A 15412-nucleotide genomic window follows, 5' to 3' on the forward strand; every position below is an offset into this window, starting at 1 on the left:
ACACACTCTTAACACAATATGCACCTGTGTTTTTGGTGAAGCCCAGCATCATGAAAGGTTACATCTACGATATGCAGGTCAAGGAGCACAAAATGTTTTGTCACATCACATATTCTGTTCCTCACTCAAAGAAAGAAGCTGTCTGGAAAGAAATAAAAAAAAATGTTAGAATGGGGGGGGGGGGGGGGGGATAGAAACCTCACTATCACCTTATAACAGCCCCTTGCTTCTGGTTCAGAAGACTGACGGCAGCTTAAGATTAGTACTGGATGCCTGGGATATAAATTAAATTATATTACCTGTATGTACTCGTCCTGAGAATGTAGAGTAGCAAATTCAAAGATTTCACTGAAAAACATGGAATTAAGCTCATTTTTACAGCATTCTTCCATCCCAGTGTGAATCCCGTAGAGAGAATCTTTTGGGAATAAATCACTTTATGAGAACGTATATACCTAGTCAAAAAACCAAATGGATTGACTATGTACATGTATTTGAAAATACCTATAACAATTTGCCTCATGACTCCATGGGAGCAACTCCTTTTGAACTAATGTTTGACCAAGAAGAAGAAAATGAATGGATGCGGCCTTTGCCTAAAATTAATGACCAACTATCTCAGGAAGATAGGTTGACAGAAGCTCATACCACACTGCAAAGACAGGCAGAGTTTAGAAAAAACCGTCATAGGAAGAAACTTGGCAGTGTGCAAAAATACAACGTCGGCGATCTAGTACTAGTACGGCACCACCCGAAGTCATCAATTTTGAGAAAAGTGAACAAAAAGTGGCAACTAGGCACAGGGCCCTTTAAGATTGTTGACATACCACACCATGAAAGTTATCTGTTGGGAACAATAGACAACAAAAAAATAAAAGGAGTCTATCCTCACAAGGCTTTAAAACCATTTATAAGAAATACAGAGAGCCAACTTGATATGCAGGAGGGGCTACTTGGCCAGAGTAATTAAAATTTTATTGGTGTTTATAGCATTATAATGTATTTCATTTGTGTATTTTTACAATTACTGTGTATCTAATTTGTGTTTTTACAATTACTGCGTACATGTGAAAATGTTTGCAAGTGATAGCATAAGATGTACATACTAGTATATGTCACTGACTACAAAGTCAAAGCATTGTTTCTGGAAGAAATAATTTCATGAAGTTATAGAGTTAACTGAAATGAAAAGAAGCGGTTTTTTTGGTAAATATAGTTAAGATAGTTAATGAAAAAAAATCCTAATGTCATTTGAAGGTCAAATTTATTTCTCTTTAAATTTTGTAATTTCAGTTAAAATAGTAATTGCAGGAAAAAAAGAAAAAAATCTCTTTATGTTCTTTGTAAATATATCTTGAATGTAAGTGTGAATAAGTGCACCTTGGATGAATAAATATGGCATGCACCACAGGCGGGAACTTGTTACCAATCTGGATTAAGTGATACTATTCCAAAGTTACATAGAATCCCATTTTGGGAACTTGTGAGAATTTGGAATAATGTTTTGCGACCACGACTGTCCGGTTAGGGACTGGTAGCTGGTTGTACTTGGACTAATGTCCTACAAACCATGAATAAATGATGAAACAAAAAATGAACAAGGGCTAAATCAGTAAATAATCTGGGCAACAACATTGTAAACCTGAACCGATGGCCTGTCCGGATGGCTATTTAGATGCTCTTCCGAGACACTACGAAGGATGTTTATTATGTGTAACATTGGGTTGCCAATAAACTATCTTCACTTGATCATTGTCATTATTAAATTATTACAGTTTTATTGCCTGCGGACTAGTGTATTTTGTAAAAGGACTGTTGCTATTTCAAATAATGCAGTAGCGATCTGTAAAACGAACAGTGTTATGTAACTATATTAAATGTTGTGGTCAACGTATATGACAATTTTTGAAAAAAAAAGTGCATCATCTGATGTGGTGGATCTGGATCAGTGATACAAATCACGATGTCATAGACGTCAGTGATGATGTAGCCAGCTACATCCATTGTGTGTCAAAACGGACTGGTGAAATACGTACAGGAAACATACATTGGACACCCACCACAGTGCATGTGTGTAGAATGTACCCACATTCTTAAATTGTGCAGTATGCAATACAGAGAAAGACTCCTACAATTTTAAATAATTAGGTTACGTGTAGATGAAAAGAATTGGACAAACTAAATAAGATCACAAAAATACATGAACAGCAACTACACGGAAGGGGACACAATATGAAATGTGCTAATAATGTAGGGTGTATAAGTGTGAATTCTAATGCATGTATGACTTATTTCATGTACTGCTGTGGACGAGACGCGCGAGCGGGCTAGCAGGTGGACAACGAAGCAGAGCATGTGGGCAACTGCAGTCTCAACACCACAGCAGCACGCTATCTTCATCTCACTGCAGACTGACGCCACAAATCATCACCAACAAAAGAGAGAACCTTTTTGTCGTGAACAATAAATAATGACTTTACTGTTTCTAAAATTTCCATTTCTATGATCGCAACCAAACAATTTTCTACCTATCTTGTAAATGTGAAACATGTGTCTAATTTGCTTTAATACAAAGACAAATATTGTATTTTCCCACAAATTTTATTAAAGCAAAATATTAAGTATTAAAGCAAAGTATTATATAAGTATTAAAGCAAATTAGACACTTATTTTGTGCATAGTCTGAGGTCCTGAGGTGGTTTTATCCCAGGTTTTCCCATGCCTGGCTAAACCTTAATAGGGGGGGCCTTTTTTTTTTTAATCCATGGACTTTGTAACAGACTACACACAAGTCAAGCAGGGGAGTAGGAAAAACAATTGAAGTAACTAGAAGGATAATACTTGTTACTTAGTACAACTTATCCTGGTAAATTACTAATGCCTAATTAAGAGAGAAATGTAAAAATACAAATTTTAAATGGATTCTAGATCTAAAAATGTGGGCAGTGTTTGTAGTTTGCTGAGGGACAAATAACTACCACATTTTTTTTTTTTGGGGGGGGGGGGGGGCATGTGTCATACCCATGATGTTATTGTGAAAATTTACAAAACTAGTGTGATGATATAAAAACAATCGTAATACTGAAAATGTTGATAAAAGCCATAAAGATGATGTGTTGTGATTATTGCCATGAAATATTGTAAAATAATATAGAAAAAGAACAATGAAAATTACTATTAATACAAAAACTACGTATTTCAAGGATAATCTGTGAACAAAGATAAAAATGAATAGACTGTCTTCTAACGAAAAAAAGAGAAAAAACTAACTACTCTTCATTTTGTTCTTGATAGAAGGAGGACACCATTGACGATTCATGATGAGAATGGTACGTGTTTGTCACTAATACTGTAAGAAAAAACATTCTTATAATAATAATAATAATTAATCCTATAAATGTGTAAACTTGTGTTTTTCTTACAATAGTGTAGGGAAAGGCATCCCATAATTATTCAGTAATGATATCCAGTTTTCATATACGGAGCTGATTTTGTTTCAAAGACACCATTACAGACAATAACATAATTTTAAGTTTTTCATTACGCCACACAGCTTAAAAATAGGAACTCACTCACTTAGAATTATCTTGTTAAGTGTTTCACTTGAAAGTGAATTAATATTTCATTGTGTTAGCCTGAACCAGACAGCACGGATCAGGTCTCACGAGATTCACTACATAAAAAATAACTGTAATTGAGATATAAATAGAAAATAGCTTTCAAAGAATTTTAATCAGTTCTATAACAAGATTTCAGTGCAAACCTCACAGAAAGCCGAGAGTCTCTTCTCATTAACAGAACAATGAAGCTGGTCAGATTTTAATATGGGCGACATTTAGCTTTGCTACATTTCATGTCTAATACGTTAAACACAAACATGCTAAACTGCTTGAACCAACAGCTGAAAAGAAATTAACATTACTCGCACAAGAATCAAAGCCTTTCACGTAATCATCAAGATTTTGGTGCACTTTAACACAGCATTTCAGCTTTGTGTTGCTCAACAGCATTGCACATCTGCAAACGACAAAAGGTACGTGAAACATAATATTCTAATACTGACAAGCCCTCAGAAAACTAACGTGTGTGGGGCCAAGGCACCCAGGAAAAGTACATTTATTTTTATTGAAAATAGCAAAACTCTATTAAGGTGGCTCTAATGGTGTTGCATTTTCTAATTTGCAACCTTTCCTATCAGAGAACAGCATTATGTGTTAGTAGAATTGATTATTCTGCATTTACCATTGATACTAACAATAAGTCATCTTAATTCTTTCTTGTGCAATACGAACATTGACGATAACATCATACAATTTGGATATTATTACACGCATTTACTTCGTGAGCTTTGGCAGTCTTTTAACACATCACTCAAGGTGTGATCAGACATCTCTAAAGCTTTCGTACTTGCATCTCAATGTGTAGTGAGACAGTTAATAAAATGACTGATTAAGGAGTCTGCATATGACATGCCACACTGTTTACACGAAAAGTCACACTTGCTCACGCCAAACCTTGTAAGTCAGCCACCCGTGCTGCAAAGGATTATTTATATTGCTTAACAATGAAAATCTTAGCCTAGCTGCAGTGATGCGAGTTTGGTGTATGTAACATTCAGCCACTGAACCACAAACATCAGAAAACACCAAACTACTAGGATCTGAGTGTGGTCATAACTATTGCACCACTTTTTACAGTTTACTACTAGTCACAGTAAGAGCGTACACTGACCCACATTGTTATTTGACTTGCTTTGCAGTGAAGAACAGAATGGCATAAATAGATCTCCCAACTCTTATTTGCTTCATCAAACAAGTGAAGGACAGAGGATTAAGTGAGCCACTGCAGCCTGCTGATGCCTGATGGTTTTGGAGAATCTGCAACAGCTGTGTCTCATGTCGCTGGTGGAGTCCCAACTGCCTATCTCGCTGTTGCTGCTGTTACAGTTGCTGCTGTTGCCACAACTTGAGAAACTTGGGATCTGTACCACACTGTAACAGCTGCACAGTGAAGAAGTTCTCATTGCCAATTTTCTATCCTATGCTGCATAGGTAGGAACACAGCTTACAATTACTTACACTTGTGGTAGTAAGGAGACTGGTAGAATGAAACAGGTGGTTCCACTGGTGTCTGACAGCAGAGATCACAAAGTGAATTAATAACTGACACAAGTCCAGAGCATACAGAGTCATCTAAGGATAAACCACAATCCAGGAAAAACTCCAAATTGTAAAATGTTAATCACGCAAGGTCAAAATATTCTAATATGTAATGACACATACGTAAGACTTCAGTGACCAGTGAGAGACTGATCACAATTGCCAGTCTGCTGTATATTGGTAAATACTCACCAAAAGGGGCGATGCCTCACCCGCTCGCTACAGTGGTCACGACCCGCACAGTCACAAGACGTGGCTGGCACCCGGAGCCTGAGTATTTCTTTGTCAATACTCGGGCTAGGCAGGGAATCCAAATTGCCCTCAGATACTAAACTATGTACAATACATTTCCACTTGTCATGTACCTTTATAATAAACACTTCTTCTTGGCATATAGTTGTGGCAGCAGCACCGTCAATAATCAAAGCAAAGGAGGAGGAGACTTACTGGTCAGCAGTGTATCAAGGCTATCTTCAGTCGAGTCAGTTCACTCTGAAAAATAGATTTGCATGCGTGAGCTTTACTCTGTACTGTGGTGCCAGTAATAAAGTTCATATTGTGTACACCAGCTGCCTGAGTTATCCTCCTATGAACATTCCTACCCAGATACACCACTTTAGTGACTTCACTGTGAATGTCAGCAACTACTTATCGTCACTCGGAGTACTTCGCCTCATCACTCACACCTCGACAGTTGTTCTGTCGTATAGTTTGGGGTGTATTTTTCCCTCTTCTCCTGTGGATGTATATTTTGTAGGGTTTGTGGTGGGTCTTATACCAGCACTAGCGGGAAGTTACGTCCCTGGCTGATAAAACCGGGCAATATTTTGCTGACCCTAATACACCGCCAGGTGAGAGTTGTATTACCTTTATCCTCTCTTCTCAGAGTAGTAGTCTGGTGGTCTGGATCCTTCTGTGCCACCTCCCTGTCAATCAAACTGCGGTGAAGATTCCTGGAATGCTTCCAAGTTCTCTCTACTGCGCTACTAAATAAATAGCCAAACTTCTCACAAACAAGGGTATATTTTGCCCAACATTTTTACTATTTATTTTAACAACACAACAAACAATTGCTACGGTAATATCACTCTCCTGAGTATCTTCAAAAACATCTGTACATGCGTACTTTATGACCTGAGAGAGCAAACAAAAAACTGATAAAAGTTACTGCTGTTTAAATGTTCATTACGCCCTTGTTGGTGTGTTGTTTACTCCATGGCTCTCATGTTCAGGCACTTGCTCCACAATGGCCCAACTGACTCCTGGACGACCAGTGTTTCCAATACCACTTTTACTTGTCCCCTTCTCGCTAGCTCCACCACTGCTCCACATCCTCTGCATACAAGAAAGGAGGACACACAGTTTCCCTTTCCCACTACATTTATTCTTATTCAACTTACTCAGGAGCATCTCTTGTCGACGGCTTCCCAATGGTGTGTTGGTATGTTTACAAGTATCCCGAAACACTACAAGTTATAGTCATAGTGAACTGGGGGTACAAAACAGTGACCTCTGTAGTGCTCCATTTAGTGTTTCAAACCAGCATGAACAGCCACCATTATGTGTGAAATATGAAAGTACATTTTTGTGTTGCACTGTGGATAACAATAATGACCGTTATGTACAAGAACAAATTATGATGACTGCTGACCACCTCGGTGATTTCGGTAATGAGTACAAACCTTTTTTGTACCTCTGAGACTCCATTCCGCAGATCTTCTCAGACAGTGTGGCATGCTACTCAATTTTTTCTTGGCCAAATGTGTCAGGAACATTCCATCTTAGTCCTCTCATTATGACATGTGGGGCACAGCCTGTTGGACCGTGCGAGAAGATTCTCAGACTTCCTTCCGCATCACAGCTGGACCTGGTGAGTTCGTCTACCAGTGCTCTCTGACCTCACATGTTATTGCAATGTACCACATAATTCCTGTGGAGTGTTCACTCGACTGGGACTTGACTCCGAACTACCACCGTTTCACCTGGACCGACCGGCAACCCAGTTTGCGATTGTTGAGTGCATCCTGCAGAACTACAGAATTTTCCATGGCGATTCCAAGTTTGTCACTCTCTAAAGGCACACAGGGGAGCATGCCGACATCATCAGCAATATTGTACACACACCCACAGTTGATTGCAAAGGCAGCTTTATTCCACCAGCTGGCTAAGACGCTGAGATTCTCTCATTTTTGGAGGCAACTCCAGTTATTAATTGACTTGAACCTTGTGACAGATGATGCATTATGGACGCTGCGGCTCATTCGAGCCACTACCACAGATACAGGCTGCCGTGAGTTCACATGAGGATGAAACAAATTATTTTGGCTGATAGGCATTTAGCTGCGTTACAGCACTAACAACACACAAATTTCTTGGACAACAATGAGAGCCAGCAGCACAGTCGACAATGTTTAACAACAAAATATGTTCAACTAATATGATTCTGTACTTCAATATATTTAGAACAGTTTGTATATCTTTGCATTGTATGTTTATGGCCACGAACAGTACCCCAATAATCTGAATATGTGATAATTTTTATCAAAATGTTATATGGAATATTCTTGTAGCTCCTTTCTGTTTGACCATTTAATTGCTTAGTTAGCTATTGTCAATAACTACCTGGTTAATTCAATGGGATTTTTAAGTGACTTAGCAGTTTGGGTACCCTCCCCCCCCCCCCCCCCCCCCCATTTGTTATGTTTCCCTACCCCAGTAATTAGCATATTTTTCCCAAATTCATTAGAATTCTAAAACAGCCATGTTCATAATGGATATAGGTACATGAAGACTTCAACTTCATAGCCAGGCTTAGCTCAATATACACTCCTGGAAATTGAAATAAGAACACCGTGAATTCATTGTCCCAGGAAGGGGAAACTTTATTGACACATTCCTGGGGTCAGATACATCACATGATCACACTGACAGAACCACAGGCACATAGACACAGGCAACAGAGCATGCACAATGTCGGCACTAGTACAGTGTATATCCACCTTTCGCAGCAATGCAGGCTGCTATTCTCCCATGGAGACGATCGTAGAGATGCTGGATGTAGTCCTGTGGAACGGCTTGCCATGCCATTTCCACCTGGCGCCTCAGTTGGACCAGCGTTCGTGCTGGACGTGCAGACCGCGTGAGACGACGCTTCATCCAGTCCCAAACATGCTCAATGGGGGACAGATCCGGAGATCTTGCTGGCCAGGGTAGTTGACTTACACCTTCTAGAGCACGTTGGATGGCACGGGATACATGCGGACGTGCATTGTCCTGTTGGAACAGCAAGTTCCCTTCCCGGTCTAGGAATGGTAGAACGATGGGTTCGATGACGGTTTGGATGTACCGTGCACTATTCAGTGTCCCCTCGACGATCACCAGTGGTGTACGGCCAGTGTAGGAGATCGCTCCCCACACCATGATGCCGGGTGTTGGCCCTGTGTGCCTCGGTCGTATGCAGTCCTGATTGTGGCGCTCACCAGCACGGCGCCAAACACGCATACGACCATCATTGGCACCAAGGCAGAAGCGACTCTCATCGCTGAAGACGACACATCTCCATTCGTCGCTCCATTCACGCCTGTCGCGACACCACTGGAGGCGGGCTGCACGATGTTGGGGCATGAGCGGAAGACGGCCTAATGGTGTGCGGGACCGTAGCCCAGCTTCATGGAGATGGTTGCGAATGGTCCTCGCCGATACCCCAGGAGCAACAGTGTCCCTAATTTGCTGGGAAGTGGCGGTGCGGTCCCCTACGGCACTGCGTAGGATCCTACGGTCTTGGCGTGCATCCGTGCGTCGCTGCGGTCCGGTCCCAGGTCGACGGGCACGTGCACCTTCCGCCAACCACTGGCGACAACATCGATGTACTGTGGAGACCTCACGCCCCACGTGTTGAGCAATTCGGCGGTACGTCCACCCGGCCTCCCGCATTCCCACTATACGCCCTCGCTCAAAGTCCGTCAACTGCACATACGGTTCACGTCCACGCTGTCGCGGCATGCTACCAGTGTTAAAGACTGTGATGGAGCTCCGTATGCCACGGCAAACTGGCTGACACTGACGGCGGCGGTGCACAAATGCTGCGCAGCTAGCGCCATTCGACGGCCAACACCACGGTTCCTGATGTGTCCGCTGTGCCGTGCGTGTGATCATTGCTTGTACAACCCTCTCGCAGTGTCCGACAAACCGGTGTCAATGTGTTCTTTTTTCCATTTCCAGGAGTGTAACTTTATTACTCAAATCATTCATTCTGAATCGACTGGTACAATTAGATCTATACCATCCATAGCACAAGTTTCCAACTTTCAAGTAAAATCCAACAATGGAAAGTCCAGGTTGGAATATCAACAATATTATGAAAAGGATAGATAGCTACTTACCGTAAAGATGACACGTTGAGTTTAAGACGGGCACAATGAAAAGACTGTTACATGTTAAGCTTTCATCCCAAGCCTAACTCAAAAAATAGAAAACATACACTCTCTCTCTCTCTCTCTCTCTCTCTCTCTCTCTCTCTCTCTCTCTCTCATTCTTTCATACAAGCAGGCGGCACATTGGTCAGAGAGATGGGTCATGTACGCATGACATGTGCCTGCTTGTATGAATGTGAGCATGTTCTCTTTTCTGAATAAGGCTTTGGCCAAAAGCTCAATGTGTAACAGTCTTTTCATTTTGCGTATCTACAACTCAGTGTCATCTTTATGGTGAGTAGCAATCAGTCCTTTTCATAATACTGTCAACTTTCAAGGAATGCATTTTATTTTTCCTGAAATTAACTATTTTCTGTGTTAATTGAATTTGATAGTCAGAGAGATGGCCACTTTTCATTGTAAATTCTGTTATTACTACTGTGAGATTCTCGACTTAGAGCACATACTTTTATTGCCTGAATTTTCCTGAATAATCATACATACAGTGCTAATTAATTATTTCATTAATTAACAATTTAATATAAAGTAATATAATTTTCAATATGGTGTATATCCATGTAAACAAGCAGATTCACACTGTACAAGAAAAAGAGAGTCAATGTATTTCTCTACATTTGTAACCAGCAATATTTTCTGTAATCCAAAATTCTATTTCTTCTTGCACTTCATCAAAAACATAGCCAAATTTTAATGCATTGTGTACTTCGCAGAATAACAGTTTCTTGCTCCCTGTATTTCATTCCTGCAACCTTCATAATTCCAAAGAGAGTATACCAGTCTACATTGTCAAAGGCTTTCTCTAAGTCTACAAATGCTATAAACGTAGCTTTACCTTTCGTTTAGATATCTTCTAAGATAAGGTGTAGCATCAGTAGCTTTGCTTGTTGATACATTTCTCTGGAATCCAAACTGATCTTCCCCAAAGTTGACTTCTACAAGTTTTTTCATTCTTCTGTAAGAAATTCGTATTAGTATTTTGCAGCCATGACTTATTAAACTGATGTGTTGTTGTGGTCTTCAGTCCTGAGACTGGTTTGATGCAGCTCTCCATGCTACTCTATCCTGTGCAAGCTTCTTCATCTCCCAGTACCTACTGCAGCCTACATCCTTCTGAATCTGCTTAGTGTATTCATCTCTTGGTCTCCCTCTACGATTTTTACCCTCCACGCTGCCCTTCAATACAAAATTGGTGATCCCTCAATGTCTCAGAACATGTCCTACCAACCGATCCCTTCTTCTAGTCAAGTTGTGCCACAAGCTCCTCTTCCCCTCAATTCTATTCAATACCTCCTCATTAGTTATGTGGTCTACCCATCTAATCTTCAGCATTCTTCTGTAGCACCATATTTCGAAAGCTTCAATTCTCTTCTTGTCTAAACTATTTATCGTCCATGTTTCAGTTCCATACATGGCACCACTCCATACATATAATTACAGAAACGACTTCCTGACACTTAAATCTACACTCGATGTTAACAAAATTTTTGCACTTCTGTCGATCTCATTTTTGAGATGTTTGTACTCCTTTTTGCCTGCTTCATTTACTGCATTTTTATATTTTCTCCTTTCATCAATTAAATTCAATATTTCTTCCGTTACCCAAGAGTTTCTACTAGCCCTCGTCTTTTTACCTATTTGGTCCTCTGCTGCCTTCACTATTTCATCCCTCAAAGTTACCCATTCTTCTTCTACCGTATTTCTTTCCTCCATTCCTGTCAGTTGTTCCCTTATGCTCTCCCTGAAACTCTGTACAAACTCTGGTTCTTTCAGTTTATCCAGGTCCCATCTCCTTAAATTCCCACCTTTTTGCAGTTTCTTCAGTTTTAATCTACAGTTCATAACCAATAGATTGTGGTCAGAGTCCACATCTGCCCCTGGAAATGTCTTACAATTTAAAACCTGGTTCCTAAATCACTGTCTTACCATTATATAATCTATCTGATACCTTTTAGTATCTCGAGGGTTCTAACATGTATACAACCTTCTATCATGATTCTCAAACCAAGTGTTAGCTACGATTAAGTTATGCGCTGTGCAAAATTCTACAAGGCGGCTTCCTCTTTCATTTCTTCCCCCCAATCCATATTCACCTACTATGTTTCCTTCTCTCCCTTTTCCTACTGACAAATTCCAGTCACCCATGACTATTAAATTTTCGTCTCCCTTCACTACCTGAATAATTTCTTTTATCTCATCATACATTTCATCAATTTCTTCATCATCTGCAGAGCTAGTTGGCATATAAACTTGTACTACTGTAGTAGGCGTGGGCTTCGTGTCTATCTTAGCCACAATAATGCGTTCACTATGCTGTTTGTAGTAGCTTACCCGTACTCCATTTTTTTTATTCATTATTAAACCTACTCCTGCATTACCCCTATTTGATTTTGTATTTATAACCCTGTATTCACCTGACCAAAAGTCTTGTTCCTCCTGCCACCGAACTTCACTAATTCCTACTATATCTAACTTTAACCTATCCATTTCCCTTTTTAAATTTTCTAACCTACCTGCCCGATTAAGGGATCTGACATTCCACGCTCCGATCCGTAGAATGCCAGTTTTCTTTCTCCTGATAACAACGTCCTCCTGAGTAGTCCCCGCCCAGAGATCCGAATGGGGGACTATTTTACCTCCGGAATATTTTACCCAAGAGGACGCCCTCATCATTTAATCATACAGTAAAGCTGCATGCCCTCGGGAAAAATTACGGCTGTACTTTCACCTTGCTTTCAGCCGTTCACAGTACCAGAACAGCAAGGCTATTTTGGTTAGTGTTACAAGGCCAGATCAGTCAATCATCCAGACTGTTGCCCCTGCAACTACTGAAAAGGCTGCTGCCCCTCTTCAGGAACCACACGTTTGTCTGGCCTCTCAACAGATACCCCTCCGTTGTGGTTGCACCTACGGTACGGCTATCTGTATCGTTGAGGCACGCAAGCCTCCCCACCAACGCCAAGGTCCGTGGTTCATATGGGGGGGGGGCGGTATTAAACTGATAGTTCAGTAAAATTCACACCTGTCATCATCTGCTTTCTTTGGAGTTGGAATTATTACATTCTTCTTGGAGGCTGAATGTATTTCTCCTGCTTCATACATCTTGCACACCAGATGGAAGAGTTTTGTCACAGCTGGTCCTCCCAACACTATGAGCAGTTCTGATGAAATGTCCTCTATTCCAGGAGCCATGTTTCAACTTAAGTCTTTAAGTGCTCTGTCAAATTATTCTCATAGTAGGACAGTATTTTGAAAAGGATAGATTGCTACCTCACTGTATAGTGGAGATGCCGAGTCAAAAAAAAAAAAAAAAAAACTGGGAAACAAATAAGCTCTTTTGGCCCGACAGGCATTCATCAGAAGTCTCTGTCTACTGAGGCCAGACTTCTCCCATTATCATATCTCCCATCTCATATACATCTAAGTGCTCTTCCATTTCTATAATATTGTGCCCCCAAGAACATCTCCCATGTATTGACACTCTATATAACCCTTCCATCTTTCAGCTTTCCCATTTTTGCTTAGTCCTGGTTTTCCATCAGACCTGTTGATATTCACACAGTCTCTTCTTTTTTCATCAAAGGCCTCTTTAATTTTCCTGCAAGTGGTTTTGTTGTCTCCTAGTGATATATGCTTCTAAGTCCTTACCTTTTCCCCCTAGCCATTCCCATGTAGCCATTTTGCACTTCCTATCAATCTCATTTTTTAGACGTTTGTATTCCCTTTTGCCTGTTTCATTTACTGCGTATTTATATTTTCTCCTTTCATCAGTTGAATTCAGTATCTCCTGTTTTATCCAGGGATTTGTACTAGGCCCTGTCTTTTTATGTATTTGATCCTCTGCTGTCTTTACTATTCTGTCTCTAAAACCTACCCATTCATCTTCCACTGCATTTCTTTCCCTGCTCTTGTCAGTCATTGCTCAATGGTCTCTCTGAAACTCTCAATGACCTCTGGTTCTTTCAACTTATCAAGGTCCCATCTCCTTAATTTCCAACCTTTTTGCAGTTTCTTCAATTTTAATTTACAGTTCATAAACAATAAATTGCGATCAGTGCACTTCTGCCCCTAGAAATGTTTTACAATTTAAAATCTGGTTGCAAAATCTCTGTCTTACCATCATATAACTAATTTGAAACCTTAAAGCGTCTCTTTCATGTGTAAAGCCTTCTTTCATGATTCTTAAACCATGTGTTACCAATGATTAAATTATGCTCTGTACAAAATTCTACCCAGTGACTCACTCTTTCATTCCTTTCCCACAGTCCCTGTTCTCCTTCTCTTTCTTTTTCTACTACTGAATTCCAGTCTTCCATCACGATTAAATTTTCATGTCTCATAACTGACCAAATGATTTCTTTTATCTCCTCATACATTTCTTCAATCTCTCCATCATCTGTAGAGCTTGTCTGTGTACAAACGTGTACTACTGTGGTGGGTGTGGGCTTTCTGTCTATCTTGGTTACACAAATGTGTTCACTATGCTGTTCATAGTAGCTTATCTGCATTCCTATTTCCTTGTTCATTGTTGAACCTATTTCTCCATTACCACTATTTGATTTTGTATTTATAATTTTTCTTCTTTAGGGCCAGCAGCATAATAACATTACTTATTATAAGCAGCTAATTGGTGCATCTACTCTAATAATCATGTTGTACCTATAACCTTGCATTCACCTGACCAGAAACCCTGTTCCTCCTGCTTCTGAACTTCACGAATTCCCACTATATTTAACTTTAACCTATACATTTCTCTTTTTAAATTTTCTGACCTACGTACCCAATTAAAGGATCTGGCATTTTACTCTCCAATCCACAGAATGTCAGTTTTATTTCTCCTGATGATGGCCTCATCCTAAGTAGTCCCCACATGGAGATCCAGATGATTCAGATTCTTTATTGGTCATTCAGCATTATTACATGCAATAGACTTCATCAGTTCACTTAACCTATTAATTTTACAAAATAAATTTTTACATATTTAAGTTGATATTGGGCATTTCTAAAAATTCTTCTAATGAATAGAATGGATTAGTTGACAAGAAGTTATGAACATTGTCTTTAAATAATTTGTCAGGCTTGATTGACACATTTTCAGACGATTTGTTACATATTTTAATTGCCATATACTTTTAGTTTTAGCTAATCTATTTTGTGGCAACAGCAGAGAAGTACAGGTTCTTGTATAGTAGTCATGCCTTTGATTTGTTACATTTAAATTAGGTAGTTCAGCAAGTATGTAGTTAACACTGTCAAGAATATAGAAATTAATAACTGTTAAAATTCTATATTTAATGAACAATGGTTTACAATGTGTTCTATTATCTACCTTAGCCGTTACTCTGATTGCTTTCTTCTGGATCACCATAATTTCATTTATTTTTCTGCTGTTTCCCCAGAGTATTAACCCATACCTTAAAACAGATTGAAAAAAGGCAAAGTAGGCTGTCCTTACGTACTCAAATGTCACACAACACATCAGTCTCTTCAACAAATATATAACTCTTGACAACCTAACCACTATGTGATCAACATGAGAGTTCCATGTTAGACTGTTGTCAAGTACGATACCTAAAAACTTTGTCTTTTGTTTTTCTATTTTTGTAGTCTTTGATAGACTGAACCACACATTCCGGGTCTTTTCCTCATTTAATAGCAGACCATTGGCATTAAACCATGATGTTGTATTTTCTTTTGCCAATTTCATATCACTTACAAGGTTATCAAGTACATGGTTCACAGATAGAAAAGTTCTGTCATCTGCATACATATATGTCTTTACATCTATATTTCCTGGTAAGTCATTTATGTGTGCAAGGAAAA

The sequence above is a fragment of the Schistocerca americana genome, chromosome 4, assembly GCF_021461395.2.
Source record: "Schistocerca americana isolate TAMUIC-IGC-003095 chromosome 4, iqSchAmer2.1, whole genome shotgun sequence".
Taxonomy (NCBI): domain Eukaryota; kingdom Metazoa; phylum Arthropoda; class Insecta; order Orthoptera; family Acrididae; genus Schistocerca; species Schistocerca americana.